A 25305-nucleotide genomic window follows, 5' to 3' on the forward strand; every position below is an offset into this window, starting at 1 on the left:
TTGAGTGACAGAAACAAGAGACTAGGGGATGTGTTGTTGCCACCACGGAGAAAACAACGGTGCTTGTGACCATGGTTGCAAGGATTTTTTTTACCTTACGCATAGTTCGTTAATGAAGTTGTCCGTTGCTTTGAGTTTACACTTTGGGTGGGGCTCGCAACTTAATACTCGCGAGATGCTCTGGATAGTATCTCATGGTGGATGATTAGAAAGTAGATGCTGATTGATAAACAGTCTACTTGTCTTGGTGTACTGCCCATTACTATTGAACCTCTAACTATCAAGTAGCATAATTAGCATTGCGGTGCATTCATAATTCTGTCAATTTCCCAACTCTGATTTGTTTACCGAAGCATAGTTATTTATCGTCTTTTGGGAGAGAGACGTCACTAGTGAACATCATGTGACTCCGGTCCATATCACCATCATTGCATACACCTCCATCATTTACCTCTTTCATTTACTTTTCCGTTGCAATCACTACTACTATTCCCGGTTGTGTTTTGATCCTTTGCAAACTACAAGGCCGGAGAGATTGACAACCTCTCTATACTCATTGGGGGCAAAGTTATTTTTGTGTGTGCAGGTCCACGTCTTCTACTAGGGCCACGGTGGGAGATACCTACTGGTTGAGCCTAGGAGTCCTCCTGGTTCGATAAACATTACAGTTCCCGTGTGAGGGAAAACTTGCTGTTGACTACATCTCAACCTTCCACTTGGGGTAACCAACGAGGTGCGAGAAGTATATACATCATCTCGTCATCACCCCCCCCACCAAATCCAACTGCATGGGCCTAAGTTGGACGGGCGGCCAGCCCACTAGGGTCTGGTGTGCCCTCTCTCACAGCTCATGGGGCCCTCTGGGGCTGGTGGACCCCCGGAACACTTCCAGCACTCCCATCACAAAACCGGCAAGTCCTGCAACTTTTCTGGAACTCAAATACCAATATACCATATATCAATCTTTACCTTCGGACCATTCTGGAGCTCCTTGTGATGTACAGAATATCATCCGGGACTCCGAACAACCTTCAGTGACCAACATACATAACTCAATAATACCAAATCGTCATCGAACCTTATGTGTGCAGACCCTGCAGGTTCGAGAACTATGCAGACATGACCGAGACACTATCCGGTCAATAGCCAATAGAGGGACTTGGATGCCCATACCGACTCCTACATATTCTATGAAGATCTTATCGGTCGAACCACGATGTCAAGGATTCAATCAATCCCGTATGCAGTTCCCTTTTTCCATCGGTATGTTACTTGCCCGAGATTCGATCGTCGGTATCTCCATACCAAATTCAATCTCGTTTCTGCCAAGTCTCTTTACTCATTCCGTAACACAAGATCATGTCGGGTAACGTAGCATAAATTCAAAAAAATTCCTACGCATATTCAGATCTTCCTATGGAGAGACCAGCAACGAGAGAGGGGTGAGTGCATCTTCATACTTTTGAAGATCGCTAAGCAGAAGCGTTACTAGAAAGCGGTTGATGGAGTCGTACTCGCGGCGATTCAGATCGCGGTGTGATTCCGATCTAGTGCCGAACTACGGCACCTCCGCGTTCAACACACGTGCAGCCCGATGACGTCTCCCGCACCTTGATCCAGCAAGGAGGAGGGAGAGGTTGGGAAAGATCTCCGGCAGCACGACGGCGTGGTGTCGATGGAGAGACGAGGTCTCCCAGCAGGGCTTCGCCAAGCACCGGCAGAGAGGAGGAGGAAGCAGGGCAGGGCTGCACCGAGAGGGAGAGAAAACTATGTCTGCAAAAGGCCAAAAGTGCCCACTATATATAGGGGAAGGGAGGGGCTGCGCCCCCTTGAGGGTTTCCCTCTCTTGGGGGGCGGCAACCCTAGATGGGGGGAGGTGCGGCGGCCAAGGGGGGGAGGAGGGGTGGCGTACCCCTCTGGTGGGCCTTAGGCCGACCTGCCCTAGGGTTCCCCCCCCTCTCCCCTCTTCCTGCACCATGGGCGGAGTGGGGGGGCGCACCAGCCCACCTAGGGGCTGGTTCCCTCCCCCACTTGGCCCATCTAGCCTCCCGGGGTCGTTGCTCCCTTTCGGTGGACCCGCGGGGTCACCTCCGGTGGTCCCGGTGGTCTCGATACGTTATCGGTGAAGCCCAAAACACTTTCGGTGTGTGAAACCATCCGTCCTATATATCAATCTTTACCTCCGGACCATTCCAGAGCTCCTCGTGATGTACGGGGTCTCATCCGGGACTCCGAAAAACTTTCGATAACCTCGTATAACAATTCCCTGTAACCCTAGCGTCATCGAACGTTAAGTGTGTAGACCCTACGGGTTCAGGAGACAGGCAAACATGATGGAGACACCTCTCCGGCCAATAACCATCAGCGGGGTCTGGATACCCATGGTGGCTCCCACTTGCTCCACGATGATCTGATCGGATGAACCACGATGTCAAGGATTCAATCAATCTCGTATACGATTCCCTTTGTTTGTCGGTATAGAACTTGCCCGAGATTCGATCGTCGATATACCTATACCTTGTTCAATCTCGTTACCGGTAAGTCTCTTTACTCGTTCCGTAGCACGTCATCGTGTGACTAACTCCTTAGTCACATTGAGCTCATGATGATGTTCTACGGAGTGGGCTCAGAGATACCTCTCCGTCACACGGAGTGACAAATCCTGATCTCGATTCGTACCAACCCAACAGACACTTTCGGAGGTACCCGTAGTGTACCTTTATAGTCACCCAGTTACGTTGTGACGTTTGATACACGCAAAGCACTCCTACGGTATCCGGGAGTTGCACAATCTCACGGTCGAAGGAAAAGACACTTGACATTAGAAAAGCTTTAGCATACGAACAATACGATCTAGTGCTATGCTTAGGATTGGGTCTTGTCCATCACATCATTCTGCCAACGATGTGTTCCCGTTATCGATGACATCTAATGCCCATGATCAGGAAACCATGATCATTTATTGATAACGAGCTAGCCAACTAGAGGCTTGCTAGGGACACATTGTGATCTATTTATTCACACATGTACTACTGTTTCCTGTTAATACAATTATAGCATGAACAATAGACGTTTATCATGAACAAGGAAATATGATAATAACCATTTTATTATTGCCTCTAGGGCATATTTCCAACAGTCTCCCACTTGCACTAGAGTCGATAATCTAGTTACATTGTGATGTACCGAACACCCATAGCATTGTGGTGTTGATCATGTTTTGCTCGTGGAAGAGGTTTAGTCAACGGGTCTGCAACATTCAGATCCGTGTGTACTTTACAAATCTCTATTACTCCACTCTGGACATGGTCCTGGATGGAGTTGTAACGGCGTTTGATGTGCTTCGTCTTTCGATGAAACCTGGGCTCCTTGGCTATGGCAATGGCCCAGTGTTATCATAGAAGAGTGACATTGGACCCGACGCGCTTGGAACCACTCCAAGGTCGGTGATGAGCTCCTTCATCCAAATTCCTTCATGAGCCGCTTCTAAAGCAGCTATGTACTCCGCTTCACATGTAGACGCTGCCATGACTTCTAGCTTGCTGTTGCACCAGCTCACTGCCCCAGCATTCAAAACATATACGTATCCGGTCTCTGACTTAGAGTCATCAGGATCTGTGTCGAAGCTAGCGTCGACGTAACCCTTTATAACGAGCTCTTCGTCACCTCCATAAACGAGAAACATTTCCTTAGTCCTTTTCAGGTACTTACGTATATTCTTGACCGATGTCCAGTGTTCCATATCGGGATCACTTTGGTACCTCCCTACCAAACTTATGGCAAGGTTTATATCAGGTCTGGTACACAGCATGGCATACATAAGAGAGCCTACGGCTGAAGCGTAGGGGACAGAACTCATCTTCTCTCTATCTGTTGCCGTGGTCGGCGACTGAGTCTTACTCAATCTCATACCTTGCAAAACTAGCAAGGACTCTTTCTTTCAGTTTTCTATATTGAACTTCTTCAATATCTTGTCAAGGTATGTACTTTGCGAAAGACCTATGAGGCGTCTCGATCTATCTCTATAGGTCTTGATGCCTAATATGTATGCAGCTTCTCCAAGGTCCTTCATTGAAAAACTCTTGTTCAAATAGGCCTTTATGCTCTCCAACATCTCTATATCATTCCCCATCAATAATATGTCATCCACATACAGTATGAGGAAAGCTACAGAGCTCCCACTCACTTCCTTGTACAGACAGGCTTCTCATTAAAGCGAATGTTCCAACTCCGAGATGCTTGCACCAGCCCATAGATGGAGCGCTGGATCTTGCACACTTTGTTAGCACCCTTAGGGTCGACAAAACCTTCTGGTTGCATCATATAGAACTCTTCCTTAATGTTCCCGTTAAGGAACGCTGTTTTGACGTCCATTTGCCAAATTTCATAATCATAAAAGGCGGCAATTGCTAACATGATTCGAACTGATTTCAGCTTTGCTACGGGAGAGAAAGTCTCTTCGTAGTCAATTCCTTGAATTTTTTGAAAACCCTTTGCGACAAGTCGAGCTTTATAAACAGTTACATTACCATTTGCATCAGTCTTCTTCTTGAAGATCCATTTATTTTCTATGGCTCGTCGGTCATCGGGCAAGTCCACCAAAGTCCATATTTTGTTCTCATACATGGATCCTATCTCGGAATTCATAGCTTCAAGCCATTTGTTGGAATCCGGGCCCGCCATCGCTTCTTCATAGTTCGAAGGTTCACCGTTGTCTAACAACATGATTTCCATTACAGGGTTGCCGTACCACTCTGGTGTGCAGCGTACCCTTGTGGACCTTCGAGGTTCAGTAGTAACTTGATCCGAAGCTTCATGATCATTATCATGAACTTCCTCTGCAGTTGGTGTAGGCGCCACAGGAACAACTTCCCACGCTGCGCTACTATCCTGTTCGACAGGGGGTGTAATTACCTCATCAAGCTCTACCTTCCTCCCATTTACTTCTTTCGAGAGAAACACTTTCTCTAGAAAGGATCCGTTCTTGGCAACAAAGGTTTTACCTTCGGATCTAAGGTAGAAGGTATACCCAATAGTTTCCTTAGGGTATCCTATGAATACGCATTTCTCCGCTTTGGGTTCGAGCTTTTCTGGTTGAAGTTTCTTCACATAAGCATTGCAGCCCCAAAATTTAAGAAACGACAACTTAGGTTTCTTGCCAAACCATAGTTCATACGGTGTCGTCTCAACGGATTTAGACGGTGCCCTATTTAAAGTGAATGCTGCAGTTTGTAATGCGTATCCCCAAAATGATAGAGGTAAGTCGGTAAGAGACATCATAGATCGTACCATATCTAATAAAGTGCGATTACGACGTTCAGACACTCTGTTGCATTGCGATGTGCCAGGCGGCGTCAGTTGTGAAACGATTCCACACTTCCTTAGGTGTGTGCCAAACTCGTGACTCAAATATTCTCCTCCACGATCAGATCGTAGACACTTAATCTTCCTGTCACGTTGATTCTCGACCTCACTCTGAAATTCCTTGAACTTTTCAATTGTGTCAGATTTGTGCTTCATCTAGTATATATACCCATACCTACTCAAATCATCGGTGAGAGTGAGAACATAACGATAGACACCGCAAGCTTCGACGTTCATTGGACCACACACATCACTATGTATTATTTCCAATAAGTCGGTTGCTCTCTCCATTATTCCTGAGAATGGAGTCTTAGTCATCTTGCCCATGAGGCACGGTTCGCATGTGTCAAATGATTCAAAGTCAAGAGACTCTAATAGTCCATTAGTATGGAGCTTCTTCATGCGCTTAACGCTGATATGACCAAGGCGGCAGTGCCACAAGTATGTGGGACTATCATTATCAACTTTACATCTCTCGGTACTCAAACTATGAATATGCGTAACATCACGATCGAGATTCATCAAGAATAAACCGTTCACCAGCGGAGTATGACCATAAAACATATCACTCATATAAATAGAACAACCATTATTCTCTGACTTGAATGAGTAGCCGTCTCGCATTATGCAAGACCCTGATACAATATTCATGCTCGAAGCTGGTACTAAATAACAATTATTAAGGTTTAAAACTAATCCCGATGGTAGATGTAGAGGTAGCGTGCCGAGAGCGATCACATCGACCTTGGAGCCATTTCCGACACGCATTGTCACCTCGTCCTTGGCTAGTCTACGCTTATTCCGCAGTTCCTGCTTTGAGTTGCAAATGTGAGCTATAGCACCGGTATCAAATACCCAGGAGCTACTACGAGCGTTGTTAAGGTACACATCAATAACATGTATATCACATATACCTTTAACGTTGCCGGCCTTCTTGTCCGCTAAGTATTTGGGGCAGTTCCGCTTCCAGTGACCCTTTCCCTTGCAATAGAAGCACTCAGTCTCAAGCTTGGTTCCATTCTTTTTCTTCTTCCCGGCATCTGGCCAACCGGGCGCGGCAACGGCTTTGCCGTCTTTCTTGAAGTTCTTCTTACCCTTGCCCTTCTTGAAACTAGTGGTCTTGTTGACCATCAACACTTGATGCTCTTTCTTGATTTCTACTTCTGCAGACTTGAGCATCGAGTACAACTCGGGAATGGTCTTCTCCATCCCTTGCATGTTGTAGTTCAGCATAAAACCTTTGTAGCTTGGGGGGAGAGACTGGAGGATTCTATCAATTATAGCATCATCCGGAAGTACGACTCCAAGTGAAGTCAGACGACCATGTAACCCACACATTTTGAGTATGTGCTCACTGACAGAACTGTTCTCCTCCATCTTACAGCTAAAGAACTTGTCGGAGACTTCATATCTCGACACGGGCATGAGCTTGAAAAACTAGCTTCATCTCTTGGAACATCTCATATGCACCGTGTTGCTCAAAACGCCTTTGGAGCCCCGTTTCTAAATTGTATAACATGCCACACCTAACTAGAGAGTAGTCATCACTCCGCGTTTGCCAGACGTTCAGAATGTCCTGGGCTGCTGCGGGAGCGGGAGGGTCACCTAGCAGCACATCAAGGACATAAGCCTTTTTAGTTGCTTCAAGGATGAGCTTCAAGTTGCGAACCCAGTCCGCATAGTTGCTACCATCATCTTTCAGCTTGTTTTTCTCTAGGAATGCGTTGAAATTGAGGTTGACGTTGGCCATCTACAATATTTATAAAGACAACTTTTAGACTAAGTTCATGACAATTAAGTTCATTTAATCAAATTAAGTATGAACTCCCACGTAAATCGAATTCCCTCTAGTCATCTAAGTGATACATGATCCATGTTGACTAACCCGTGTCCGATCATCACGTGAGACGGACTAGTCACCATGGTGAGCAACTTCATGCTGATCGTATTCAACCATATGACTCATGTTTGACCTTTCGGTCTCTTGTATTCGAGGTCATGTCTGTACATGCTAAGCTCATTGAGTCAACCTAGGTGTTTCACGTGTGTAAATCTGGCTTACACCCGTTGTATGCGAACGTTAGAATCTATCACACTCGATCATCATGTGGTGCTTCGAGACAACGATCCTTCGCAACGGTGCACACTTAGGGGAATACATTCTCGAAATTTTAAGAGGGATCATCTTATTATGCTACCATCGTTCTAAGCAATAAGATTAAAAACATGATAAACATCACAATACAATCATATAGTGACATGATATGGCCATTATCATCTTTGCTCTTTCGATCTCCATCTTCAGGCATCGCATGATCATCATCGTCACCGGCGTGACACCATGATCTCCATCATCGTGTCTCCGTGAAGTCGTCACGCCAACTACTACTATCACTACTACTATAGCTAACCGTTAGCAATGAAGTAAAAGTAGTAAGCACATGGCGTTGCATCTCATACAATAAATTAAGACAACTCCTATGGCTCCTGCCGGTTGTCATACTCATCGACATGCAAGTCGTGAAACCTATTACAATAACATGATCATCTCATACATCGTACATGCAACATCACAACTTTGGCCATATCACATCACATGTCAAACCCTGCAAAAACAAGTTAGACGTCCTCTAATTGTTGTTGCAAGTTTTACGTGGCTGATTTGGGTTTCTAGCAAGAACGCTTTCTTACCTACGTGACAGCCACAACGATGATATGCCAAAGCTATTTACCCTTCCTAAGGACCCTTTTCATCAAATCCAATCCGACTAGAGTAGGAGAGACAGACACCCGCTAGCCACCTTTATGCACGGTGTGCATGTCTGTCGGTGGAACCAGTCTCACGTAAGCGTACGTGTAAGGTCTGTCTGGGCCGCTTCATCCCACAATACCGACGAAAAACAATAAGACTAGTAGCGGCAAGCAATTGACAAATCATCGCCCACAACCTTTTGTGTTCTACTCGTGCATAGAATCTAAGCATAGGAAACCTGGCTCGGATGCCACTGTTGTGTAACGTAGCATAAATTCAAAAAAATTCCTATGCATATTCAGATCTTCCTATGGAGAGACCAGCAACGAGAGAGGGGTGAGTGCATCTTCATACCTTTGAAGATCGCTAAACGGAAGCGTTACTAGAATGCGGTTGATGGAGTCGTACTCGTGGCGATTCAGATCGCGGTGTGATTCCCATCTAGTGCCAAACTACGACACCTCCGCGTTCAACACACGTGCAGCCCGGTGACGTCTCCCGCAGCTTGATCCAGCAAGGAGGAGGGAGAGGTTGGGGAAGATCTCTGGCAGCACGACGGCGTGGTGTCTATGGAGAGACGAGGTCTCCCGGCAGGGCTTCGCCAAGCACCGGCAGAGAGGAGGAGGAAGCAGGGCAGGGCTGCGCCGAGAGGGAGAGAAAACTATGTCTGCAAAAGGCCAAAAGTGCCCACTATATATAGGGGAAGGGAGGGGCTGCGCCCCCTTGAGGGTTTCCCTCTCTTGGGGGGCGGCAACCCTAGATGGGGGGAGGTGCGGCGGCCAAGGGGGGGAGGAGGGGTGGCGTACCCCTCTGGTGGGCCTTAGGCCGACCTGCCCTAGGGTTCCCCCCCTCTCCCCTCTTCCTGCACCATGGGCGGAGTGGGGGGCGCACCAGCCCACCTAGGGGCTGGTTCCCTCCCCCACTTGGCCCATCTAGCCTCCCGGGGTCGTTGCTCCCTTTCGGTGGACCCGCGGGGTCACCTCCGGTGGTCCCGGTGGTCTCGATACGTTATCGGTGAAGCCCAAAACACTTTCGGTGTGTGAAACCATCCGTCCTATATATCAGTCTTTACCTCCGGACCATTCCAGAGCTCCTCGTGATGTACGGGGTCTCATCCGGGACTCCGAACAACTTTCGATAACCTCGTATAACAATTCCCTGTAACCCTAGCGTCATCAAACGTTAAGTGTGTAGACCCTACGGGTTCAGGAGACAGGCAAACATGATGGAGACACCTCTCCGGCCAATAACCATCAGCGGGGTCTGGATACCCATGGTGGCTCCCACTTGCTCCACGATGATCTGATCGGATGAACCACGATGTCAAGGATTCAATCAATCTCGTATACGATTCCCTTTGTTTGTCGGTATAGAACTTGCCCGAGATTCGATCGTCGATATACCTATACCTTGTTCAATCTCGTTACCGGTAAGTCTCTTTACTCGTTCCGTAGCACGTCATCGTGTGACTAACTCCTTAGTCACATTGAGCTCATGATGATGTTCTACCGAGTGGGCCCAGAGATACCTCTCCGTCACACGGAGTGACAAATCCCGATCTCGATTCGTACCAACCCAACCGACACTTTCGGAGGTACCCGTAGTGCACCTTTATAGTCACCTAGTTACGTTGTGACGTTTAATACACCCAAAGCACTCCTACGGTATCCGGGAGTTGCACAATCTCACGGTCGAAGGAAAAGACACTTGACATTAGAAAAGCTTTAGTATACGAACTATACGATCTAGTGCTATGCTTAGGACTCCATCACATCATTCTCCCAATGATGTGATCCCCGTTATCAATGACATCTAATGCCCATGATCAGGAAACCATGATCATCTATTGACTAACGAGCGAGCCAACTAGAGGCTTGCTAGGGACACATTGTGATCTATTTATTCACACATGTATTATTGTTTCCTGTTAATACAGTTATAGCATGAACAATTGACGATTATCATGATCAGGGAAATATGATAATAACCATTTTATTATTGCCTCTAGGGCATATTTCCAACAGATCCCATGGCTAACTCTTTAGTCACATTGCTTGCAAGCTTCTTGTAATGTCGTATTACCGAGTGGGCCCTGCGATACCTCTCTGTCATACGAAGTAACAAATCCTAGTCCCTATCCATGCCAAGTCAACAGACACCCTCGAGGATACATATCAGAAATTGTATAGTGCTCCCACTCACTTTCTTGGAAATAGAAGTTTTTTCATAAACTATGTATAAACCAAAAGTTTTGATCACTCATCAAAGCACTTATTACAACTCTGAGATACTTGCACCAGACCATAAATGGATCGCTTTAGCTTGCATGCCTTTTAGCATCCTTGGATCGACAAAACCTACTGGTTGTATCACGTACAACCTTTCCTCGAGGAAACCATTAAGGAAACAATGTTTTGACATCCGTCTGCCAGATTTCTTAATCAAAAAATGCAACAACTCCTAACATAATTCCAACAGACTTTAACATCACAAAGGGTGAGAAAGTCTCATCATAGTCAACTCTTGAACTTGTCAAAAACCTCTTTGCGACAAGTCGACCTTTCTAAATGGTGACATATACCATCATCATATGTCTTCCTTTTAAAGATCCATTTGTACTCAATAGCCTTACGACCATCAAGTATTTCTTCCAAAGTCCACACTTTGTTTTCATACATGGATCCTTTCTCAGATTTCCTAGCCTCTAGCCATTTGTTGGAGTCTTGGTCCACCATCGCTTTTACATAGTTTGTAGGTTCATTGTTGTCCAACAACATGACCTCCAAGACAGGATTACCATACCAATCTAGAGCAGTATGTGTCCTTGTCGACCTACGAGATTGGTAGTATCTCGATCTGAAGCTTTATGATCACCATCATCAGCTTCCTCTTCAACTGGTGTAGGCGCCACAAGAACATATTCCTGCGCCCTACTACTCTCTGGTTGAAGTGGCGATTTAATATCCTCATCAAGTTCCACCATCCTCCCACTCAATTATTTTGAGAGAAACAATTTCTCGAGAAATGACCCGTTCTTACAAACAAACACTTTTCCTTCGGATCTGAGATAGGAGGAATACCTAGCTGTTTCCTTTTGGTATCCTATGAAGATGGATTTATTCGCTTTGGGTTCGAGCTTATCAGCCTGGAGCCTTGAAAAACCATAGTTCATATGGTGTCATCTCAACGGAACCTATTTAAAGTGAATGTGGTTGTCTCTAATGCATAACCCCAAAACGATAGTGGCAAATTGGTAAGAGATGCCATTGTATGCACCATATCCAATAGGGTACGGCTATGACGTATGCACACACCATCACACTATGGTGTTCGAGCTGGCATGGTTGTGAAACAATTTCCACATTACCTTAAATGTAAACCAAACTCGTAACTCAGATATTCACCTCTACGATCACATCGTAGACATTTCATCCTCTTGTCACGATGATTTTAAACTTCACTCTGAAATTGCCTAAACTTTTCAACATTTTAGTCTTGTGATTCAAAGAGTAAATATACCAGTATCTACCCAAATCATTTGTGAAGTAAGAACATAACGATATCCATTGCGTGCTTTAGCACTCATTGGACTGCATACATCAAAATTTATTATTTCCAATAATTCACTTGCCCGTTCCATCTCACTGGAAAACGAAGCCTTCAGTCATTTTTTCCATGTGACGTGGCTTGCATGTCTCAAGTGATTCAAAATAAAGTGAGTGCAAAAGATCCATCAGCATGCAGTTTCTTCATTCGTTCTACACAAATAGGCATGGTTCGCATGTCTGCAACGATTGAAAATCAAGTCAGTCCAAAGATCCATCATCATTGAGTTTCTTCATGTGTTGCATACCAATATGACCTAAGCGGCAGTGCCACAAGTAAGTGGTATTATCATTACTAACTTTGTATCTTTTGGCATAAATACTACGAATGTGTGTATCACTACGATCGAGATTCAATAAACCATTCACATTGGGTGCATGATCATGAAAGATGTTGTTCATGTAAAGAGAATAACCCATTATTCGCTAACTTACGTCAATAATCATCTCACAGTAAAAAAATCAATATAATGTTCATGCTCAACGCAAACGCCAAATAACATTTATTTAGGTTCACCGATAATCCCAAGGTAGATGGAGCGTGCGATGGTGATCACGTAAACCTTGGAAACACTTCAACCACACATCAACACCTCTCCCTTACCTAGCCTTCGTTTATTCCGCAACTCCTGTTTTGAGTTACTAATATTAGCAACCGAACAGGTATCAAATACCCAGGGGCTACAACGAGTAATAGTGAGGCACACATCAATAACTTGTATATCAAATAGACCATTGTTGACATTGCCAACGTTCTTATCTGCCAATTACCCGGGGTAGTTCCGCTTCCAGTGACCACTCCCCTCATAACAAAAGCACCCAGTCTCAGGTTTGGGTTCAACCTTTGGTTTCTTCACTGGAGCGACAATTAGCTTGTTATCCTCGATGTTTCTCTTCTTGACTTTACCCTTCTTGAAACTAGTGGTTTTACTAAACATCAACACTTGATGCTCCTTCTTGATTTCTACCTTCACGGTGTCAAACATCGCGAATAGCTCAGGGATTATATTCTCCATCCCTGATATGCTATAGTTCATCATGAAGCTCTAGTATCTTGGTGGCAGTGACTTTGAAGATCAACTCCCACTTGATTCAAGTGATTGTAGTACCCAAACAATCTGAGCACATGCTCACCAATTGAGCCATTCACGTTCATCCTGTAGGCAAAGAACTTGTCGGAGGTCTCATACCTCTCAGCGCGGGCACGAGCTTTAAATCCCAATTTCAGCTCTTGGAACATCTTATATTCTTCGTCACATTCAAAACATCTTTCGAGCATCAATACTAAGCCCTAAAGCATGAGCATTGAACTATCATGTAGTCATCAAAACATGCATGTCAGATGTTCGCAACGTCCACAAACGATGCTTTGGAAGGTAGCACACCTAGCACTGAATAAAGGAAATAAGCCTTCTGTGCAGAAACGAGGACAATTCTCAGTTTATGGATCTAGTCCGCATAATTGCTACTATCATCTTTCAACTTAGTTTTCTCTAGGATCGCATCAAAATACATGGGAGCTACATCGCGGGCTATTGTTCTACAACATACTTTCTAAAGACTACTTAGACTATGTTCATGATAATGAGTTCAATTAATCGTATTACTTACGAAATCCCACTCATCTTAACATCCCTGAGATTGTTCGAGTGTGACATGATCAAAAACCACCAACCCAAGTTCAATCATCAGCTGAGATGAGGTGGTTTCAATGGTGAACATCTCCATGTTGATCATATCTACTATATGTCTCATGTTCGGCCTTTTGGTCTCCTATGTTCTAAGGCCATGTTTTTACATGCTTGGCTAGTCAAGTTTAACCCAAGTGTTCTGCATGTGCAAAAACTAGCTTACACCCGTTGTATGCGAACGTAGATTTTATCAAACGTGATCATCACATGGTGCTTCGAAACAATGATCCTTCACAACGGTGCACGCTTGGGGAGAACACAATTTTATCTTGAAATTTTAGTGAGGGGTCATCTTATAATGCTACCCTCGTCCTAAGCAAAATAAGATGCATAAAAGGATTAACATCACATGCAAATCATATAAGTGACATGATATGGCCATCATCATCTTGTGCTTTTGATCTCCATATCCAAAGCACCGGCATGATCTGATGGGGAACGTCGCATGGGAAACAAAATATTTCCTACGCGCACGAAGACCTATCATGGTGATGCTCATCTACGAGAGGGGATTTCCGATCTATGTACCCTTGTAGATCGCACAGCAGAAGCGTTAGTGAACGCGGTTGATGTAGTGGAACGTCCTCACGTCCCTCGATCCGCCCCGCGAACCGTCCCGCGATCCGTCCCACGATCTAGTGCCGAACGGACGGCACCTCCGCGTTCAATACACGTACAGCTCGACGATGATCTCGTCCTTCTTGATCCAGCAAGAGAGACGGAGAGGTAGATGAGTTCTACAACAGCGTGACGGCTCTCCAGAGGTTGGTGATGATCTTATCTCGGCAGGGCTCCGCCCTAGCTCCGCAAAAACGCGATCTAGAGGTAAAACCGTGGAGGTATGTGGTCGGGCTGCCTTTGAAAAGTTGTCTCAAATCAGCCCTAATTGCTCCATATATATAGGAGGAGGGAGGGGAGGCTTGCCTTGAGGCTCAAGGAGCCCCAAGGGCTGGGCACCAAGGGGAGGAGGAGTCCTCCTCCAATCCTAGTCCAACTAGGATTGGAAAGTGGAGTCCTTCTCTCCTTTCCCACCTCCTTTTTTTTCTTTCTCTTTGATTTTCTATCCTTGGCGCATAGGACCCTCTTGGGCTGTCCCACCAGCAAACCAAGGGCTTCCCCGGGGTGGGTTGCCCCCCCCCCCCCCGGTGAACACTCGGAACCCATTCGTCATTCCCGGTAACTCCGAAAACCTTCCGGTAATCAAATGAGGTCATCCTATATATCAATCTTCGTTTCCGGACCATTCCGGAAACCCTCGTGACGTCTGTGATCTCATCCGGGACTCCGAACAACATTCGGTAACCAACCATATAACTCAAATACGCATAAAACAACGTCGAACCTTAAGTGTGCAGACCCTGCGGGTTCGAAAACTATGTAGACATGACCCGAGTGACTCCTCGGTCAATATCCAATAGCGGGACCTGGATGCCCATATTGGATCCCACATATTCCACGAAGATCTTATCATTTGAACCTCAGTGCCAAGGATTCATATAATCCCGTATGTCATTCCCTTTGTCCTTCGGTATGTTACTTGCCCAAGATTCGATCGTCAGTATCCGCATACCTATTTCAATCTCGTTTACCGGCAAGTCTCTTTACTCGTTCCGTAATACAAGATCCCGCAACTTACACTAAGTCACATTGCTTGCAAGGCTTGTGTGTGATGTTGTATTACCGAGTGGGCCCCGAGACACCTCTTCGTCACACGGAGTGACAAATCCCAGTCTCGATCCATACTAACTCAACGAACACCTTCGGAGATACCTGTAGAGCATCTTTATAGTCACCCACTTCCGTTGCGACGTTTGATACACACAAAGCATTCCCCCGGTGTCAGTGAGTTATATGATCTCATGGTCATAGGAAGAAATACTTGACACGCAGAAAACAGTAGCAACAAAATGACACGATCAACATGCTATGTCTATTAGTTTGGGTCTAGTCCATCATGTGATTCTTCTAATGACGTGATCCAGTTATCAGGCAACAACACCTTGTATATAATCAGAAGACCCTGACTATCTTCGATCAACTGGCTAGCCAACTGGAGGCTTGCTAGGGACTGTGTTTTGTCTATGTATCCACACATGTATATAAGTCTTCATTCAATACAATTATAGCATGGATAATAAACGATTATCTTGATACAGGAATTATAATAATAGCTATATTTATTATTGCCTCTAGGGCATAATTCCAACATGATCTCGATTGTCACCAGGATGACACCATGATCTCCATCATCTTGGTCTCATCATCGTGTTGTCGTCAGGGTTGTCACGCCAACCATGCTTCTACTACTATTACTACTGTTTAGTGATAAAGTGAAGCATTACATATCGCTTAATGATTGACACACAGGTCATACAATGATTAAAGAAAACCCTATGGATCCTGCCGGTTGCCTTATGCATCGACATGCATCTCGTGATAATCTATACAAAATATGATCATCAAATACATTACATATAACATCACGTCTTGGCCATATCATATCACAACATGCCGTGCAAAAACAAGTTAGACATCCTCAACTTTGTTGTTGCAAATTTTACGTGTCTGCTATGGGCAACTAGCAAGAACCGTTCTTACTTAGGATTAGTCACAATGGTGATATTTAACTTGCTATTTAACCTTCTAGAAGGACCGTCTTTGTATAATCCAATTCAACTAAAGTGGGAGAGACAGAGACCCGCCAGCCATCTTTATGGAACAAGTTGCATGTCAGTCGATGGAACCGGTCTTGTAAGTGTACGAGTAAGGTTGGTCGAGGCCGCTTCATCCCACAATACCGCTGAATCAAGATAAGACTAAGGAAGTAAGCAATATGAACATCAATGCCCACAAACTCTTTTGTGTTCTACTCCTGCATGTTATCTACGCATAGACCTAGCTCAAGATGCCACTGTTGGGGAACGTTGCATGGGAAACAAAACAATTTCCTACGAACACCCAAGATCTATCTAGTAAGATCAACATGCTACGACAAGGAGAGTGGATCCACATACCCTTGTAGACCGCTAAGCGGGAAGTATTAAGAAACACGGTTGATGTAGTTGAACGTCTTCGCGATCCAATCACGATCCAATCACGATCCGTCCCGATCTAGGGTCGAACGGATGGCACCTCCGCCTTCAGCACACATATAGCTCGATGACGTCTCCTCCTCCTTGATCTAGCAAGCAAGGGTGGAGAAGTAGATGAGTTCTCCAACAACATGACGACATGGTGGCGGAGCTGTCCGGCAAGGCTTTGCCAAGCGCTACTGCGCCATTCTAGAGGAGAAATTGATCTAGAGGGAGAGGTATAGGCTGCGATGTGGCTTGTGGTGTTGCAGCCCTCCCTTCCGGTGCATATATATAGGAGGATACAAGGGGGCCGTCGTCCCTAGGGTTTCCCCTAGGATGAGGCGGCGGCCAAGGGGTGGCGCGCCCCTTTCGGGCTTGGCCCCCCAAATCCAATCGCATGGGCCTAGGTTGGAGGGGCGGCCAACCCACCAGGGTCTGCTGCACCCTCTCTCACATCCCATGAGGCCCTCCGGGGCTGGTGGACCCTCCAGGTGGACCCACGGAATACTTCCGGCACTCCTCTCACAAAACCCGTAAATCTTGGAACTTTTCTGGAACTAAAATACCAACTTACCATATATTAATTTTTACCTACGGACCATTCCCAAGCTCCTTGTGATGTACAGAATCTCATCCGGGACTCCGAACAACCTTCGGTCACCAACATACATAACTCAGTAATACCAAATTGTGAATGAACCTTAAGTGTGCAGACCGTGCGGGTTCGAGAACTATGCACACATGACCGAGACACTGTCCGGTCAATAGCCAATAGCAAGACATGGATGCCCATCTTGACTCCTACATATTCTACGAAGATCATTATCGGTCGAACCACGATGTCAAGGTTTCAATCAATACTGTATGAAATTCCCTTTGTCCATCGGTATTTTACTTGGCCGAGATTCGATCGTCGATATCTCCATACCTAGTTCAATCTCGTTACCGGCAAGTCTCTTTACTCGTTTCATAATACAATATCCCGTGACTAAATCCTTAGTCACATTGCTTGCAAGCTTCTTGTGATGTCGTATTACCGAGTGGGCCCAGAGATACTACTACTGCAACAAAAGACCTTCCAACGGTGCTAGAAATAGGTGTGTTGACGGCACCAGGAATCCTTCTGCTACGGCTACGCCTTAAGGGACTTCCTAGGCAAATATGCAAAGGATTTCCCCCGTGGCCTTGGAGCCTTGCGTTGGTGTTCCCTCGAAGCGGAAAGGGTGATGTAGCGTAGCGGTGGTAAGTATTTCCCTCAGTTTGAGAACCAAGGTATCAATCCGGCGGTGAAGGAGTATCATAAGAGCCTGCACAAACACAAAAAGCTTGCTCCCAACGCTATGAAGGGGTTGTCAATCCCTTATAGATTGTTCGCCAAGTGAGAACTGAAAGCAACAAAGTAACAAAGCAAAGTAAAAGCAAAAGTGGAAACGATAGGTGTGAATAGACCCGGGGGCCGTAGTGTTTACTAGTGGCTTCTCTCATGAAAGCAAGTAGACGGTGGGTGAAAAAATCATTGTCGAGCAATTGATAGAACCGCGCAAAGTCGTGACGTCATCTATAGTAATGATTATATCTATAGGCATCACGTCCAAAACAAGTAGACCGATACTTTCTGCATCTACTACTATTACTCCACACGTCCACCGCTATCCAACCTGCATCTAGTGTATTAAGTCCAAAAGAACAGAGTAACGCCTTAAGCAAGATGACATGATGTAGATGGACAATCTCATATCTACAACAAAGCCCACCTTGTTACCCTTGATGGCAACTATACGATGTGTGCCTTGCTGCCCCTACTGTCACTCGGAAAGGTCACCACACGGTAAGAACCCAAAACCAAGCACTTCTCCCATTGCAAGAATCATAGATCTAGTTGGCCAAACAAAACCCAAGACTCGGAGAGACTTACAAGGATATAAAATCATGCATATAAGAAATCAGCAAAGACTCAAATATATATCATAGATAATCTTATCACAAATCCGCAATTCATCGGATCTCGACAAACACACCGCCAAAGAAGATTACATTGGATAGATCTCCATGAAGATCATGGAGAACTTTGTATTGAAGATCCAAGAGAGAGCAGAAGCCATCTAGCTACTAACTACGGACCCGTAGGTCTGAAGTGAACTACTCACGAGTCATTGGAGGGGCGATGATGATGATGAAGAAGCCCTCCAACTCCAAAGTCCCCTCCGGCAGGGCACCGGGAAGGGTCTCCAGATGAGATCTCGCGGAAACGGAAGCTTGCGGCGACGGATAAGTATTTTCGTGGATCCCTTGATTTTTTTTTCTGACTTTTTGGGAATATATAGGCGCAATATCTAGGTCATGGGGGCGCCAGGGAGGCCACAAGCCTGCCCACCGCCGCCCCCCTGGTGGCGAAGTGGGGGCTTGTGGGCTCCCTGTAGCCCTCCTGGCTTGGCCCACAAGCCCCCTGATCTTCTTCCGTTCGGGAAAAAATTATTTCAGGGATTTTATTCCATTTGGACTCCGTTCCAAAATCAGATCTGAAAAGAGCCAAAAACACAGAAAAAACAGGAGCTGGCACTTGGCACTGAATTAATAAGTTAGTCCCAAAAAAGATATAAAAGGTACATAGAACATCCAAAGATGACAAGATAACAACATGAAACCATCAAAAATTATCGATACGTTTGAGACGTATCAGATACCTTTCCGTCACACGGAGTGATAAATCCTAGTCTTGATCCACGCCAACTCAATGGACACCCTCGGAGTTACCTAGAGAGCACCTTTATAGTCACATTGCTTGCAAGCTTCTTGTGATGCCGTATTACCGAGTGGGCCCTGCAATACCTCTCTGTCATACGAAGTAACAAATCCTAGTCCCTATCCATGCCAAGTCAACAGACACCCTCGAGGATGCATGTAGAGCATCTTTATAGTCACCCAGTTACATTACCACATTTGATACACACAAGGTACTCCTATGCTGTCAGTGAGTTGTCATAGGAACAGATACTTTACATGCACAAAACAATAACAATAAATTGACATGATCATACACTACGTTCATAGTTTGGGTCGTATTGCCCAGTGGGCACACAAATACCTCTATGTCACACAGAGTGAAACATCTAAGTCCTGATCCATGCCAACTCAATAGACACCCTCGGAGGTACCCGTAGAACAACTTTATAGTCACCTAGTTTTGTTGCAACGTTTGATACACACAAGGTACTCCTCCAGTGTCAGTGAGTTGCATGATCTCATGGTCAAAGGAACCGATACTTGACATGCAGAAAACAATAGCAATAAACTTATACGATCACATGTTACGTTAATAGTTTGGGTCTTGTCCATCACATCATTCTCCTAATGATATGATCCTGTCATCAAATGACAACACATGTCTATGCTCAGGAAACGTTGACCATCTTCGATCAACGAGCTAGTCTACCAAAAGCTTACTAGGGACATAGTGTTTGTCTATACATCCACACGTGTATATGACTTTCCAATCAATAGAATTCTAGCATGGATAATAAATGATTATCATGAATAAGGAAATAAGATAATATCTAATTGAAATATTGCCCCTAGGGCATATTTCCAATAGTACCTTGGGCATCCCCAAGCTTGAGCTTTTGTATCCCGTTCAATCCTCTCATATCCCGGTCTCACCAAAGTCTCAAAAGCTTCATCCGCACAGAACTTGAAAAGAACTCGTGAGATAGGTTAGTACACATAAGTATAAATATACACTTCATTTACTACCAAGAAAAATTGCAGAATAATTTTCAAACATTAGGTATTGTACACTAGCATTTCCACAATTTGTATCTACCAATACAAGCCATGAAAACTCTAGGATAACTAGATAACAAAATTATGACAACTATGTGTCCAAACAGAAAAGTCTATAGGAATTCATTCAAACAATGTACTTCTGTATCTCCAAAAAATTTGAAAATTTCGAACAAGCTAAAGAATTTGTATGAAAATACTGTATAATAGTTTTAGAAACTTTTGACGTCCTAGTAAAATATGATAATTAAAATACTACAACAAGTGTTTCAGTTTTTATAAAGCACACCTCACACATGCAATTCAAGCATCCTAATGGCAATTATTGGAACTTTTTATTAAAAACAAGATTATGAATAACATCTAACAGAGAAAATAAAAATAAAATGATGCTCCAAGCAAAACACATATTATGTGATGAATAAAAATATAGCTCCAAGTAATATATACCCATAGTGTTGAAGATGAAAGAGGGGGTGCCCTCCGGGGCATCCCAAGCTTAGACGATTGAGTATTTATTGAATATTACATTAGGGGTTCCTTGGGCATATCCAAGTTGAGGTTTTTGCTACTACTTATTCTCCGCATATCAATATCTCACCAAAAACTTTAAAATCTGAATCACACAAAACTTAACAGAAACCTTGTGAGATTTGTTAGTATAATAGGCAAGTCATAAACTTTAGGTACTTCTATAAATTGAATCATATTTAATTATTGCATAAGGTACTGTATTATAACTTCTCCATGGCTTGTACCCCCCAATAAAATCTGTAGCATTATCAAAACCAGCAAACTATGCAAGCAAAAAACAGAATGTGTCTAAAACAGTGAAGTCTATAATGTTCACCACAAACACCATGCTTATATGATTCAAAAAATTCTGAAAATTAGGAAAACCTGTGGAGTTTTAATATTACTACTATGTAAAAAAGTCATATCAAAAAGACGTTCCAGTAAAATCATAGGAATTCTACACTCGACGTTAAAGATTTTTTTTTGCATCGTATCAATTCTACTTATCATCCAAATCATCACAAAGGCTTTACTTGGCACATTATTGAAATAAAAGACATAAAAATGATTACTATAGTAGCTTAATCATGTGAACACACAAAAACAAAAAGCATAAGTGTTGGGTTGTCTCCTAACAAGCGCTTTTCTTTAAAGCCTTTCAGCTAGGCATCATAATATCAATGATGCTCACATAAGAATAGTACATGAAACATGCAAATGAGCATCATGAGTATTATGACAAGCACATTATTTTTATGGTAGACTAGTAAATTTAAGGGGATAATTACTTTTATGAGAAACTTCCATGAAAAGTTCTACATTGTTTCCATGAGCATGAACACGAGTGTTCAAGGTCGACCCTCACTTATTCAATGCATGACTTTCCAATCGCTTCTATTTTAATAGGCAAGTAAAAATGTGTTTAAATTTTTCAATTTTTTTGTTTCACCCAAACTAAAGAAGGGAAACAAGAAAACAGAACAAAAATCTACTTACTCATAGAAGCAAACAAGCAAACACAAAAATATTAACCCCATACCATTGCTCCCCGACAACGACGTCAGAAAAGAGCTTGATAATCCCCATGTACAAGGAACGTCATAGCAATTTCCAAATATGGAAGTGGAAGTATGGAGTGTCTAACCCACAAGGATCTAAACATAATATAAATATTCTCTCCACTTCTATCTGCCACCAATACGACTCTACATACACCAAATGTTTGCTTCTCTCTAGTAACGAGAAATAAATCTGTGCTATGAGTATAAAGAGGATAGCTTTGCATGATTTTGGAGAACAAAAAATGAAAATAGTTGCTTCCTAAATAAAGTTAGAATATATTACAATACATTACAAATAGCGAGTGTGGAATAATGATGGTATGGTGTGCGAAATCATCCTAGGCAATTGATAACAAGATCAGTAATCATTCTTGTGATTCTATATGATGGAGAGGCATGATATAACATACTTTCCATACTTGGATGATATGAACTTATGATTGGATCTCTAGCAAGCATCCCCAACTACTAGAAATCATTAAGGCAAACCCAACCATAGCATTAAACATCAAGTCTCCTTTATTCACATACGCTAACAACTTCCTTACTCGGGTGTAAGCTTCTGTCACTCTAGCCACCCACTATAAGCGAATCATGAACATATTGCAAACCCAACATCGAGAATTCCCTCATGTGTGTGTTGCACGAAGGGAACCATAGGATAGCACAAAATAAAACTTACACTCAAATCAATCAAGATCATCAATCAACCCAAAGTACCACATAAATCTACTCAAACATCATAGGATGGAAACACATTATTGATTAATAATATGTTCCATGAAACACCATGTTCAAGTAGGGGATTACCGCGAGGTGCGGGAGAGCGGACCGCGATAGATGACGGAACGTGATGGTGACGGTGATGTTGATGAAGACGATCAGCGAGGTGATGGTTCCCCCGACGGCACTCCGATGTCGCTGGAAGAGAGGGGGAGAGAGTCTCCCCCTTAGGCTTTCTCCTACATGGCACGTACCCATCTAGGGAGAGGTTCCCGCTCTGGTTCTTGGCCGCCATGGCTCTCGAAGGCGCGAGAAGCCCCTCCAAGATTATATCTCTCTCCCTATTTCTCTCCTATTTTCGCTATTGTTTTGTGGCCCTTCACTGTTTATTATATATACGGAGATTCGTAACTCTGATCTGGTTGAAACTTTGAAGGTATTTTTATAGGAAAACTATCTTTCTGCGGCGAAAGAAGGGCCCCAACCGACTTAAGGAGTGGACACAAGGTATCAGGGGACGACTACCCTCGTGGTGGCGCCCTTTTGCCTTCTCGGCGCCTTGGGCATCGTGTGGCATTGATTCTTCTTCCCAATATTCACATATATTCCAAAACAATCTCCGTAAATTTTTATCGCGTATGTACTCCGTTTGATATGGAATTTATGTGAAACAAAAAACACATAAAAATAGGAATTGGCACTAGGCATTGGATAAGTAAGTTAGTCCCAAAAAATAATATAAAGTGTTGCCAAAAGTATATAAAAGTTGTCGAATATTGGCATGAATACTTCATAAATTATTGATACGTTCGAAACGTATCATGTATCAAGGATAAACTTGGGTAGTGTGAAGATAGATGACAGTTAGGAATGTCTTCAGTGAATGTCTTTTAGTCGAGTTGATAAACCAATGGCTTCGCAGTAAAGTACAGTAAGTAAGAGAGTGAAAGATAGAACCAATTGCTTGACAAAGACTAAAGATTTGTTGGACCAGTTCCAGTTTCTGTGAGAACTGTACGTCTGGTTGGCGAGGCTTAGACCTCGTCTTCGCCTTGATCTCCTTGAGCCGAAGTCTCTCAGACCACGCCCAATCACTCAGGTAAGTCTTCAGGGAGACTTCTAAAACCCGTACAAAATTGGTCACCCGACAATCCACAGTTACTCTTGGATTATTCTAGATCATGGTCAGCCGGAAATCCACAATGACTCTTGGATGCGCTACAGCCTGACGACTAACTGTGTGGAAGATCGCAGTCTTGAAGGGTAACAAGTATTCGATTCTCCTAGAACAGAACGAATTTTGTAATGCTCAAACACTCTGGCTCTAAGTGTTTGGGTTTATCCTCGCAGGATAGTTCTCTCTCTCAATGTGTTCAAGGTGGGTTGCTCCAAAATTACAACTACCGTATCTAACTTTGAGCAGCCAGCAACTTATGGTGGAGGGGTGGGCTATTTATAGCCAGCATGCAACCCTACATGATATGACCAAAATGACCATAGGTCAATGGCAAACTTACACTTGTTCCAACGGTCAGATTTCGAAGACACAAGCGACAACATTGCTTGGGCTACAAGCAATGCTGACACAACCAACACTGGAAGAGATTTTCTCTCAATGTATTTGCTCGAAGAGATAGGTATTTTGGGTTAAGCATTACAACAGCGTCTCACTTTGATCCCAATGACCCCACTTAAGAAAACGGTGGTTCATGTGGCTCAGGAAAGACAAAAAAACAAACAAAAGACTTCATATTCGTGTTTCATTATTTTCAAGGGAATATATTCGTGTTCCACTAATGGATTCGGCCATCATCAATGTCTTTGGACATTTCTTAGGGTCATCTTCCATGGTTAAACCAAATCTCGAGGGAATTCTTTCTTTGTTAACCGCTGAACTCTCAATAACACATTAGACCCTCAACCACGTTTGTTTTCAATACTCCAAAACCAACAAGGGGAGGCACTAGATGCACTGACAGGTTCGGTTGAACACTTTTTATACATTAATTGAGTTTTCTAGAAATTTAATGTGTATAATTCAATTTTGAACTACAGTCACGAGGTCTAGTGCATCATAATGGGTTGAAAACATATAAGTGTCCATGGTTTCATCTTTTATGTGACAAGCAAGAAATGGGAATGGATTGCAAACATCTCGCGGGTCTTGGCTCGGTCGCAAACATTCACAAACTTGGTTTTATTTTAGTGTAAATCCAAATCAAGTCAAAAATTCATGGAACTTGCCACGTTGTCATGACATGTCACATATGTGTTGTGGTAATTTTTTTTGTCAATTTGGTACAAGTTTAGGCACAAGCCCCTTTCAAACCGGAGCTTCTCATGGGAAGCTTTGTGGTTTGGATAGGGAACACGTCAAATTAATTATGTGGGCGAAATGATATACGTCATATTCTCACCTTGAAATTTAATTTTTCTAGAGAGAACATCGACTAATGAGTGTGTATTGCTAAAATATGGAATTATTCATGGTTCGTTTTGCATTTTTATACATCAATTGAGCTTTCTATGCATTTAATGTGTATAATTCAAATTTTAAATACAATCACAAGGTCTGGTGCATCAAAATGGGTTGAAAAACCATATAAGTGTCCATGACTACATCTATAGGGGGCATGCAAGAAATGAGAAGCTTTTTAAACTCATGTAAATCAAAAACTCGTTAGAAATTCATGAAATTGGCATGGTGTCATGACATGGCTCATATGTGGCATGGTAATA

Source organism: Hordeum vulgare, chromosome 5H (genome assembly GCF_904849725.1).
Source record: "Hordeum vulgare subsp. vulgare chromosome 5H, MorexV3_pseudomolecules_assembly, whole genome shotgun sequence".
Taxonomy (NCBI): Eukaryota; Viridiplantae; Streptophyta; class Magnoliopsida; order Poales; family Poaceae; genus Hordeum; species Hordeum vulgare.